This window comes from Sturnira hondurensis, unplaced genomic scaffold (assembly GCF_014824575.4).
Source record: "Sturnira hondurensis isolate 20B ecotype Veracruz unplaced genomic scaffold, ASM1482457v3 Scaffold0008640, whole genome shotgun sequence".
In the NCBI taxonomy this organism is placed as follows: domain Eukaryota; kingdom Metazoa; phylum Chordata; class Mammalia; order Chiroptera; family Phyllostomidae; genus Sturnira; species Sturnira hondurensis.
In genome coordinates this window covers 7,355,311-7,368,862 of record NW_028081271.1, presented here as the reverse complement: position 1 = coordinate 7,368,862, position 13,552 = coordinate 7,355,311, and positions in this window count along the sequence as shown.

Sequence of the window (13,552 nt, the reverse complement as noted above, 5' to 3'; positions counted from 1 at the left end):
CCAGAAATAATTACCTCCCACTCTTCTCTTCGCAAAAATCAATTTTGTTCATGTCAAAACACTGGAATAAACCAGGGCCTCCTCCCTGTGGCTGTACCCTGTTGAATAGCCTACTGAGTGTCACGTTCTAGAATTTTGTGTCTTAGTTGCGTGGGTTTTTTTCTTTTTTCAAACACAGTTATTGCTTTGGGCCATTTCCTGTATGGGGAACTGTGATGTGTGAAAGAGAAAGCAGATCGCGTGAATCTCTAACGAGAACCAGCACTTTTGGAAAAGACAGGCAAATTTTAGTCCTAGGTGGCAGAGATAATGAACAGACAGTTGTCTTATAACATTTTTTAGGGGAGATAAGAATGTTAATGAGGTCAGAGAACAGTTCAGTAATGGCATAATAAGTCACACAGCAATTGCATGGAAGAAAAGATGAAAAGAAGTTTAAGAAAGGAAACAAGATGTTAACGTTTGGGTTTGCAAGGACTTCCCCACTACTCACACTGGGGTTACTAAAAGCTGGACCAGTAGCATTTGATTCTGCAGCATATATTCCACGAGTACTAACATTAAACTTCAGAAATTGCATATAAATACATGCTCTGGGTCGTTTGGGGAGGGAAGGCTTAGGGGGTCCACATCTAAGCTCTAAAGCAGAACCAATTCGTTTGCACAGAAACGCTTCCTCGCTGCCGTCCAGATGGTTGACAGAGGTGGTCTGACTTTGGGTGGCGAGCGCACAGGGCAGTATACAGATCATGCATCATACACAATTGAAACTTATATAATCTTATTAATAAATGTCACTCCAATAAATGTAATAAAAATAAAATAAAATAAAGACTGTTGTAGGTTCTTATAGCTGTTGTTATTAGGGATTATAAGAACAGACTGTCACAATATTTGCAGCTGAGCAAGTGGTCAACGAGACTTAGCAGGCATTGTGCATTTGTCATCTCCCAATGGCCATTTGGGAAGTCTGTTTAGGACAACTTTGGTCAGAAATTATATTTCACGCTTTTAGTATCTAGCTCTCTCTTACATATTTACCCAAACCACGTTTGTATGCAGACTATGAGTTCATGTGTATGAAAGCATTTTACTAACTAAGTGCTATTGAAGGTGAGATGCTGTCATTTTAGGGTCGATGTTAAATGAAACCAGCCTCGTACAGGAAAAGCGTGGAGGCTGGACGCACATCCTCTGGTGCACAGGTAAAAGCGTAACACCAGACACTCAAACAAACTGGACTTCCATTTCTTTAAGACCGAGAAGTGGTCAAATTAATAATTGCCAAGCTCTCTTTTCATCTTCAACATTCGTATGTCAGAATAGGAGAAGTCAGTGGAAACGTAAATCACAGTGAGATGGAATGCATCCAAAAATATAGCAAATGCAGCCATAAAAACGTAGGTACTACCGCAAAGGGACACTCAAACTCATTTGCCTAAGTGAAAGTAGCCAAACACAAAACACTACAGTATTGTGCAATTTTATTTATGTGAAACTTCAGAAAAGGCAAATCTATTTTTTATTACTCAAATTTTTAAAAAAGATTTTATTCATTTATTTTTAGAGAGAGGAGGAGGGAGGGAGACAGAGAGGGAGAGAAACATCCATGCGTGGTTGCTTCTCAGACACCGCCTACTGGGGACCAGACTCACAACCCAGGCATGTGTCCTGACTGGGACTCAAACCAGCCACCCTTTAGTTCCCAGGCTGGTGCTCAATCCACTGACCCACACCAGCCAGGGCTATTACTCAGATTTTATTTCAAAGCATTGTATATGCATTTATAAGGGCATATAGGATCTATTTTTATACATGGATTAGTACAGCTGTGTAAGCCATCCTTGCATAGCTGCCTACAGGAAAATTATTTCCTACAAGACCAAAGTGTGGACAATACAGATCAGCTCAGGTGACTAAAACTACATAGGGATACAAAGAATGGAGATAGGTTTTTGTGATCGAGAACAGTATCCCCGCCCTCACATCCCCCTTATGTGGCATCACAGGGCAGAAAACTTGAATCAAGGACAGAGCTTTAGGGTGCTAGTTCCTGAGAAGAAGAAAGAAGTGAAGAGAAACCCATAGGCACTTTGGTAGCTGGTGACAACATTGCTACAGGCCATGGGATTGTGGCAGCCAGAGTGGACGTCCTGGTTGAAGAAATAAAGTGTCCTCTGCTGTCGACGTCTCCCCGGTGAACTCAGTCCCCTCGCCTCACAAGATTCTCGGTCCCTGCTGAGCATCTTCTTATCCACCTCCGCCCAGTCCCCTCCTTTCCCTGTTTCACTGCAGTTTGCCTCCATGGCTGCTTGCTTGCAGAACTCTGCCCCCAGCCTCCTCGTGCTCTGCATCAACTTCTTCATGTCCACCTTTTTGGCAGTGTTGGAATAACAGCTCTCAACTTTATTTACCTTCTGAGGCTCAGCTACCAGATTTGACTCCTCATGAGTGGTGAAGTCTAATCCTTGGATTTTAGGCACATGGCCATTCTCTTGTGTTCTCTTAGGTGCGTGGCAAGGGTAAGGGTTAGGTCAAAGGTCCCACCCGGTGCCACATATAAGTCATCAACTCTTCATAATCACAGTCAGCAGCCTGTAATCCAGAGCAAAAGTTGGAGATGTCATGAAGGTTACTGTAATCGCAGTCTTCAATTTCTCCGTAATGCTCAAACCCTGACCCTAAGTGGAAGAAGCCAGATAAAAACCACGATATGGTACAATGCCATTCATGTGAAACATTCTGCAGAATAGGCAAATCTGTAGAGACAGAAACTAGGTTAGTGGTTGCCCAGGGCTGGGGGAATCGGGCCAGAGGGTACTCGAGAGTAATGGTAAAAGGTCGCAGGGTTTCTTTGGGGGTAATAAAAATATTCTAATTGATTCTGATGACAGATGTACAGCTCTGTATTTGCTAGGAGCCCGCCATTAAACTGTATAGCTCAATGGGCAAATGATGTGCCATGTTATTCATATCTCAATAAAACTGTTTTAAAAAATGACGTAGCTTTAGTGGTGCCAAGGATAGGCATTGGAAGTACCACAATGATCCTCTCTCTTATGACTCCAGTTCCCACTTAAAAATTACTTGATTGTCCTCAATAATAAAAATGATCATTATCTTGGGAAATACAAGATAGGAGTAAATGTATCTCAGGTGCTTTCTTATTGCTTCCTATCAACCTTTCACAGTACCTTCACCTGCTACTTATGCCACTGTTCTCACTAGCTCTCATTTGACAATGGAGTCTTTATTGCTGTGCTCTCAGACAGTCCAACCCACACTCCTGTCTGCAGCCATCACCCCCCGCCCCCCAGCCCCAACCACCACCGTGGAACTTGACTTTGTCCTGAACAGTGAATGCTGGCCTGGAGAAAGGGAAATTCGCAGCTGAGCAACAGTAACGAATACACTGGCACAGTATATTCATTATCAAATTTCACTCTTACTGTTTTCTGATGAGAGGAGATATCAGTCCCAATTTACAGAAGAGGGAACCAAGGACCAGAGAAGTTGAGTGTTTTGTGTAGAGTCAGACAGCTATTAGGTTGTAAATCCTGGATCACCGTGTGGTCCTATCAGATCCCCAAGGCCATGCTCTTTCTTTTACTTTGTGCTGACTCTTCTACCAAAATGAAGAACAGCTACATTTGTGTAACTTTAAAAATAAATGTGTTATATAAAACCTCCTAGCAGCCCTGGCTGGTGTAGCTCAGTGGATTGAGCACGGGCCTGTAAAGCAGGGGGTCGCCAGTTCGATTCCCAGTCAGGGCGCATGCCTGGGTTATAGGCCAGGTCCCCAGTGAGAGGCAGCCACACATTGATGTTTCTCTCCCACTCTTTCTCCTTCCTCTCTAACATAAATAAATAAATAAAATATTTTAAAAAGAGACTGTCTTCTGATTAAAAAAAAAACAAACCAAAAAAACTCCTAACAATAGAAATTGTCCAGAAAGCTTGGAGACAAACTGAAACTTGAAAAAATCTACCTAACAAAATTTAGGAAAAATCTAAGTTAAAGGATTTTTAGCTGTACAAAAGGGTTCAGCACAGTGTTTTCAGAGAATTCTAGTACCCATTTAAAATCTCATTTATTTCAAAGAAATCAGAAGTAGTGGCTATGATAAAATATAAATCAGAGAATCCACATTTAAGTTCTGATTCTTTACCCACTACTTGACTAACTTGTGAGGCCTACCAGAACTTCAGCTTCCTCAGTAATAAAACAGGAGCGTAGAAATCATCATTCATTGTGTGTTCATTCATTCATCAAATACATACCCAAGTGTTCTTCTAAGGGACGGAAATTCCAGGGCGACCAAGACAGAATGAAACCCTGCTGGGAGGGTCGTCTGCTGATCTGCTCCCGGCTCTGTTTCCAGCCTTCTCATCCTCTGCCATGGGTGCCAGGTATCCACATTTCCTTAGGCTCTCTGACTTCTGATGAAGTCCAACCTGCAAGAGGCGCTGATAGAAGATTCAGAAGTAGGAATGGGAAAATCAAAGGATTTCTCCTTCACTAAACCCCGCTCCTGTCAGGAAACCCCACCATGACTCTACTTCTGAAAATACTAACCCTTCCAGTCTCTGCAGCTTCCCACCATCGCTAATTCCCTTTTTGGATGAAAAAATATACCCTATAGATCCAAGAAACCCTATGTGCCTCACACAAAATAATTGCTAAGAAAAACACACTAACTCACATTATAATCAAACTGTCAAAAACCAATTATAAACAGAAATTCTTGAAAGCAACCACAGATCAAAGAACTAAGATGAGAGATACTGCCAACTCTATCAGAACTAAGGAAAACAGGACAAGGCACCTCTAAAGTGCTGAAAAACAAGAACAATTCTACACCCAGCAACAAATTGTCTTCAAAATACCATAGAAAGTGAGACAGAGTCATTTTCCAGAAGGAGTGGAGAGAATCAGCCACCAGCTGACCAATCCTATAAGAAATGTTAAAGGAGCTTATTCAGGCTGATGGAAAACTACGCTAGAGAAAAACTTGAATCTTCATAAGGGAATGAAGAAAAAGAGAAATGTTATATGTGTGGACAAATATAAAATACTCTCTTCTGTTTTTACAATAATGGATTTTTAAAGCAAAATATTAACAACACATTGTGGACTTTGTAAACTACATAGAAAGTAAAGTGACAGGTATGAAAACACAGCCCAAGTGATGGGGTGAGGGGTCAGGGCAGTTAGAAGTTTAATGCCGTGGGTTCCCCATTGTAGGCAAAGCACTACAATATTATTTGAAGTTAGTCTATGAGAGGTTAAAGATGCATAATGCAAATCTTAGACTCATCACCAAAAAAATGAACAAATAAGCAAACAAAAATAAAATTGTAGCTAAATAAACAACAATTTTTAAACTTTTATAATTCTACAAACACTACCTAGCAACACATTTATTCTATAGTTAAAATACAACTACTTAGCTTTCCTCAAAATTTTATTACTTCTGGATTTTCCTATAATTTACAAGTACAATTATAAAGAATATACAGATGTTTCTTTTTTTAATTTAATTCTTGTTCAAGTACAGTTTTCCGTCTTACATACAGAAAGTTTCTGATTCTAATTTTGAAAGAAAAACTAGGGAAAACACATAGGTAAACATTGGAGCAACTTCAATAAACTTTAGGTCATTTATTCCCATCTCCTCAAAGAATCCTGGTTACTGGCCCATTTCCACAGTATTCATAGAGGTGCTTCTTCAGTTCCATTATAAAGCATGAGATTCCCATAGCTCTTGTGTGATTTTAAGCTGCCCATCACTTGATCTCTGAGCTTTTAGAAGGTCTCTGGTTTTTCCACGGCTATGCAGATACAACACCGAGGTGTTATCTGGTCAGAGAGCTTTCATTTATTCAAGTAGGGAGGCCTGGTTAATCCTAACCGCCAGTGTCCAACGCCCAGTGCCCAACACAGTTTTGAATTTCATCTGGCATGCTTTCACAAGACTGCAGACTTTCTGTGTTCGAGAATTTAAGACGAGAAGAGTAAAATGGACATTCCCAAAGCCTTGCCTGAGAAAAAGTAGAAATAACAAAATCACACGTTGTTTGTCTGCTACCGAAAAAGAAAAAGAAAAAGCTGTCTTAGAATTCTTATGTAAATTGGTTGTTGCTCTCATAAAGTTGAGGAATGCAATCCATGCATGTGATTTCTCCGTGGAAGACAACTGTATCTCTGTTATTCGTGTTGTGTTTCATTTTGAAATGTCATTAAAACTCTAAGGAATATAGGCTAAAGTTTTAGATGCAACACCTCAAATATTTTGACAGTGTTCTACACTATTTAGCATGTTTTCAAGAAGTGTGTGAATAGAGAAGGATTGAGCTTGGTAGTAACACAAAGACTTCTCAAAATGAATCCCGGACCAGTTATACCAAGACAACATCCATTCATAGCAGAACAAGCACTTATTCAAAATCCCATTTGTGTACACTGCAATGAGGAACACCTTCCTGCAGTAAACACTCATATCTGCATTTGTATATTGCTAGGTTAGGTTATATGCTAGTATATTTGAAGGAGAATGCTCAGGGTAAACATACGAGATATGGTGGAGGATGAGAGTGACAGAGAGAAAAAAAGAGACAGATTAAATAACAAATGACTGCCAGAGTTATTAAAAACTATTTCACTTTTTTTTAACTCTCTGATTTGGGGTTTAAATAATTAGAGCAAAGAAATATGGATCAGGAAACTGTAACAAATTTACTTTACCCTTTTAATATCTCTTCAGAGAATGAAGATGTTCATTGACACCTTAAATAATGCCTAGTGTGCTTGTCAACTTGCACTCTCAAACGTGGTGACAGATATGAAAGTGAGAAGGGAAAGGACATTGAAAGAGGCCTGCACAAAAGAGGAAAACATAGCTTGTTGTATCTTGTACTCCACGCATCAAACAAGCGGCAAATTTATATGAACTTTTACTAAGATAAAATAATCACTGCATACTCTTAAATCTTGTGATAATTTTAGGTGGTGGTTGTTAATATTACAAATAAAAAATTGTGTTCTCATTCACGTGCACAAAAATGCATAGACGATGTTGAATGAAGAAATGTATTTGATTTTCTTAAAAGAATTCAAAGGGCAGGATGAACATAAGTATATATTTTGCAAAATTCTAATAACCATAATTATATTGTTTTATGGAATATGGAAACTAGAGAACTTATCTGTTGATTAGTGTAAAACAGAACACTAAAACTTTTCTTATTTTGCATTTGATGAATCAATTGATTCAATTACACTTGTACCATCTCTTGAGATTCAACACAACTCATGTACGATTTTTTGAAAATGAATTTCTAGATGTAAACTTACACATGCTAAAAGCATAAATTTTTCTAGAGGCCCTAAGTAGATGAACGAACACAATTCTGAGATTAGTTACTTTTATTATTTATCTATCATTCACAACAAATAAAAATAAAAATGTTGCCCTGACTAGTGTGACTCAGTCGGTTGGGCATCATCCCACAAAGCCAGGGGTCGCTGGTTTGATTCTCAGTCAGGACTCATGCCTGGGTTGCAAATTCAGTGTCCGGTGGGGGCACATTTAAGAGGCAACCGATCAATGTTTCTCTCCCTTTTTTTTCTTTCTCTTTGCCTCTCCCTAAAAATAAAAAATAATTAAAAACTATTGTGTAACAAGCACTCAAACTGAATGTCTTCCAATAGCAATCATTTATTATTTCTCACAAGTTTGCACAGTTGATGGATCCAGACCAGACGAGGAAAAGGCGTTTTAGTTCAACTGCGTGCATGCAGCCAGCCCAGCCTTGGCTACCTGGGTTGGGTTGGAGTCCCCAGGTAGAGCTCGGTTCTCTATTGTCTATCCTTCTCCTGGGACCCAAGGACTAGGACAGAGGCATACAGGACAAAGCAGAAACACGCAAGGCCTCTCGAAGCCCAGACCCACTATCAATCCCATCTCCTTCTCGGGGCTAGAGCAGGTCATATTGCTGAACTCAGAGTCACCTATTGTGGACGGAATTGCAAAGTCACAGCGCAAAGAGGGTGGATACAAAGAAGGGTGAATAATGGAAGTAATTAATGAAATCTATCTAGTCTGGGATACAAATGGAAAGAGCTGTAAGACACATTTGAGAGTGTGTCAACCATGAATAGTCCATTGACACAAAGAGGATTTACTTCTCAAGTCTGTAACTAAATCCCCACATTCAAGGCCTTCCCTGGGGCTAACTTTGCCTTATTGGCTATGATCTCCACGCTGCCTTTGAAAATAGTTTCTGGCCTCATAAGTGGACGGGTCACAGCAACGGACAGGACTGTAAGTAAACACAGCAGTATTGGGGACACGATTTGTGTACTGCATTTTGCCACTGTATCACTGATCCACGCCTCTTGTGTCCCAGGGGTTGTACTAGCTCCATTGCAACCATTCTAGGAGACACCGTCATAGAAAAAGAACCACAATCAATTCAGGGCTTAGAAGGGAACCAAAACCTGCTTCTCTTTAATAGGTTGGCCGATCAAACAAGGATGTGGCCAAGGTATTCATAGAGGTGCTTCTTCAGCTGCATTATAAAGCATGAGATTCCCATAGCTCTTGTGTGATTCTAAGCTGCCCATCACTTGATCTCTGAGCTTTTAGAAGGTCTCTGATTTTTCCACGGCTATGCAGATACAACACCGAGGTGTTATCTGGTCAGAGAGCTTTCATTTATTCAAGTAGGGAGGCCTGGTTAATCCTAACAGCCAGTGTCCAACGCCCAGTGGACAAGGGTCCACAAAGATGTGGCCAAGGAAGGGTCCCCAGCAGAACTGCTTTTTCACTTGCATTTCATTTTTGCCCCATATTTATGTTGTAACGCATACCATTTAAAAGTGCTCACTTGCTTCTGTGATGTTTAGATATGTTTCTTCATACTCTTCCAGAATAAATAGCAGTTGTTAGAAAAGTCTAGCTGCAAACTCATCAGTATACTCTAGTTCTCTAATTACAAACTCTCTGCTTTAAGTACCCATCAAAGGTTGTATGATACACCATCTGATGAAATCCAGTGGTGACAAATGTAAGCTTCCAATCGTGAGTACATGAAACTGAGTTTACTTTTATATTATCATTTACTAATTATTGTATGATTTACTTGTTACAACTGTAACCCTGCTTGTGCCCACTCCTGTTTATTCTGTTTTTTTTTAAATGTATACGCTATTTTCTTTATGTCTTTTTTCAGCAAATGAAATCTAAACCTGCGCAAATAACCAGTAAAAGAACTACGTTTGGTGCTCACTACTGCTTTCTAGACTTTTAAATAAAAAATTCTCTACTGTAATCATCATCCATAGATTAAAATATTACTTTCTGTGAGAGCAAAACAGTTTTATTTTAGCTTTCAGGCAGCTAAAAGTGAGCAGCTTATTCTTTCATGAAGCGGTGACACGATCAATTTGTTCAGCAGCACCTCTCCACCTGTGTTACTTTTTTTTTGTTTACCCATTTTTAAGGTCACTGAGTAATACACCCCATGAAACAGGTTCATTTAAAGGTTTTATAAAACTGTCAAGAAATATTAGCATTAAAAATGTACTTGCGTATTTGTAATCCACTCAAAAATGCAGTCATTTTGAATGAATTTCAAAAGCTTCAGGAGGTCATCTGAATAATAGCTGATATTGGAGCAGTCTTTTATGGTTTGCGAAGCACACTTCCAATTCTATTTAGCTGTGGCGCAGAGAGACGTGTTTAAAATCACTTAGCAAATAAGATGCAGAGTCCCGTCCCCCAGTTTCTGAGTTTTAAACTTGGTATCTCTAAAAACAGTCTGCAGTCCCCTTGCAAAATCTCTCCACTCCTTATCACTTTTCTCAAATTCATAGAAATTCATTTTCTCCTCAGTTGTTATTTAGATGATATGTTCTGTCTTTGCAATGAAATTAGGAAGGTTAGTGCAGGTAGAGATCTCTTGTACTGGTTGCTTCTTTAATATCCCTGTCCTGGTCACCAATCCTGAACATCTCCAGGCTCATTACATGCTCATTAACATTTACTGACAGAATATAATGAAATGTTTCGTCGTTAGAGTAACTGACCGCATTGCACAGTTCAAAGTAACTTGAAGTTTCTTTGATATGGGAACATCGTTACTTTTGTAACACAGGACTTCCATATACTGGGCACGTCCCTAAACCAAAAATTCTCTAGTGACAAATGGCACCGAGTTTCCAGAATAATAGAAGGAGTCTCACTGAAGCAGGGTTTGCAGAACCATGTTGATCCAAACTACGTTTTCTGCAACCAAGATTAATTCTCTCACTTTCCATTCAGCAAAGTTCTTAAATCTCCTTCTTAAAAAACAAATGTATGTTTTTCTGCTCTGCATGTGGAAAGATTTCTAACAGGTCCTGAAAGTACAGTATTTCATCTCCTGGAGTTTCAATGGACTTCCTTTTTTTCCTTAATAGCTCTGTGAAACTGGAGAATAATTACTTTTTCAGTTACTGTTAAGCCGATGGCATTTTTAAACCCAAAGCTGGCAGCCACAGTTATGTCAAGCTGTCATGCACGGCAGACTGGTTTGGCCTCTTTGCAACTCACCTCTGAAACATCAGCCTCCTTCTGCGGCGCCAAGGGCAGCATTAAGAAACACACAACGGGGATGGAGAGGGATGCTGGGGTGTTTTTGCTCTGGCCATAGAGTTCTGTACCTCCACAAACGGCCGCACGAGCCCAACTTCCCAGCCTTTTTTCAGCCAGGGGGGTCCTTCGGCAAAGACCCCAAAGTTCCATTCTCTCACAAGCTAAAAAAATTGTGGATACAGTAATATTAGTAAGCTATTTAAATGGTTTAATGTTTCTCTGGTTTGTTTAAAACTCAGGACAAATTCAGTCTTTGGTCACACCTTTTGAAACACCATAGGAAGACAAGCCAGAGTAATATTTCCTGGCACTAAAGCCAAGCATCTGTGCATAACGTACCAATAACAGAAATGAACTATTGCAGAACCAATCCAATAAAAAAAGTCATAATAGGTATTTCAATCAATCATCAGGAAATATACTTTTTTTTATGAGAAGAACTTGGCATTAGCTGTTATAGGGGACCTCAAACAGCTGGGGTTATGGCAGGTACATTCATAACTGTATTTAATACGTGGTAGAAAGTATTAGGTTTAATAGTAGATGCACAGATAAAATGCTTGTGCGTGGGGAAGAAGAAGAGATGCTCTCTTTGAAGGGGCTGAGAAATGTGGATTTCTACCAGAGACAGACATGCAGGAGGCGAGTGACCCCAAAATGACAGAGGTCAATTCTAAGCTGTAAGCCCAGAGTCAGGAATCAAGACTGCAGTCGCAGAGGTGGGAGTGCGGAGCAGGGAAGATCAGAATGAGAATGGGAAGGGTTGGAAGAAGTTAGGGAGCAAGTAAGGGTGGATACAGAGAAAACAGCTGCAGAGGGGACCTCGTGGGACCTCGGATCTGGGATTTAAGGTGCTCGGCTTGGGCTGGCTCTTTTATGGCACGGCAGAGTCACGGGGAGCAGATGCTGTGTGTACAGGAAAAGGCAACACACAGTATCGCCGGTGCCGCTGGCTCTTGTGTGTGTGTTTAAAGAAGGACCGGACAGTCAGTGCTCCAGGTCACCTACATAATCACCACCACATTTACTTGCAGAATAAAGCTTTACGGGCTCTAAAAAATGCTTATATGAATATATCATTCAGAATCTAAAAATCACCTTAAGCGGTAAATTACCCATAATAGTGAAGTTGAGATAATCAACAGACTAATAAATTTTTTCACTCTTAACCGAGTAAATGCAATTATAGTGGACACAGGTTTTCTGAAAATAGAAGGCAATGCCCTGGTTGGTGTTGCTCAGTGGATTGAGCACTGAAGACTAGAGTTAGACCATGACGAGCACATACCAAGTAAAAGCAACCACCGGGGGTATCCAAACCACAGGATCGGTAGGGGTGGTTGCTGAAACTCTAAGTCCATTCCAGCAAAGCAGCTTTACATAATCCATTACCAATTTTTTTCCCAAGGCCAAAATAAATCTCTGGGGATTTATTGTATGCAGTCACATGAACTTGGTCTCACAGAAAACCCCAAGTGAAAGTTGACCCAGTGATGTGGAACTTGAGATAGACAAGCTCATATTGAGAGGAAAAATAAATAAATAAAAGCACCAAAATGTCTGTATCAGTTTTATGGACAACTGTATCAGGAGCTGCTTCCTGTGTGTTACGTAATGGTAATCGCCAACATTTTTAACAGCTATCTTACCGGCTATTAAGAGAGTCATTTGGTATATACTGTGTGTATCGTATTAAATAAAACAAAACAGTATCTAGATAAAGTCATCATGTTGTATGCCAGTTAAGATTAGGCCTTGATCCTCATAGGTTCTCCAATATTTACTTCTTATATTGAGGATTTTTAACTTAATAAATACTTAATAATTTTCTCAAATTGACTTTGAAGGAAGACAGATAAACCAAGGCAGGTAAATAATTAGGGCAAAGATGTTGATTGACATTGACATGCCTCTTGGTTAAAGCCCGAATTAACAATGATGGAAAGCCAGGGAGTGCACAACTGATGTTTTCACACCGACTCAGGACACAGCCTGGTAACGACCATCAAAAGCCTTGAAAATGTGTTCTGGCTGGTGTAGCTCAGTGGATTGAGCATGGGCCTGTGAACCACGCGATCTCAGTTCGTTTCCCAGTCAGGACACATGCCTAGGTGCAGTCCAGGTCCCCAGTAGGGGGTGCTCAAGAGGCAACCACACAGTGATGTGTCTCTCCCTCTCTCCCTCCTTCTCCCTCTCTAAAAATAAATAAATAAAATCTTTAAAAAGAGACAAAAGAAATAGTTTTTTTTTTAAAAAAGCCTTACAAATGCTTGTGCCCATTGCTCAGGTAACCCCTTTTCTGCCAATTTACCCAAAGAATATAAAGACAAATGTAAGAACTATGGAAATACTAAGGGGAAAGCTATCTGCAAAAAAAAAAAAAAACAGTAACTATAGACCCTTCTTTTTATTCCTAAACACTGAACACAACTTACTGGGACAACAAGAAGGGGTGATTAGGGATACAGTAAATGGCCCACCCAGTGGCACTTACAATAGCTATTGAGGATATTGGTGACTTCAGTTATGTTGTGCAGAGAAAAATGCTCATGATACAGTTGTCTATAAAACTGATACCAAGTGTTACGTGCCTTTTGATGCATTTACTTGTTTTTAAAAAGGCATGCAGGAAAACATCCTGGAAAAATTATGCCAAAATACGAACCAAACCAGAGTCCTGCAACGGGGGACACAGCCTCTTTTCTGTTTCCCGGTTCTTCTATGTGGTTATGTTACATCAAGAAACACAGCAAAAAACAACCATGAAATTAATCATTAAATTCTCAGTTAAAAATAAATTTTTAATTTTCTGTTCTTACGTAAAGAAACACTGATTGAGTGCTCATTGTGTGCTGTGTAGGAGGCTTCTCTACATCGTATTATTGAATTCTGTTTCTCCTTCACACACAGTTACT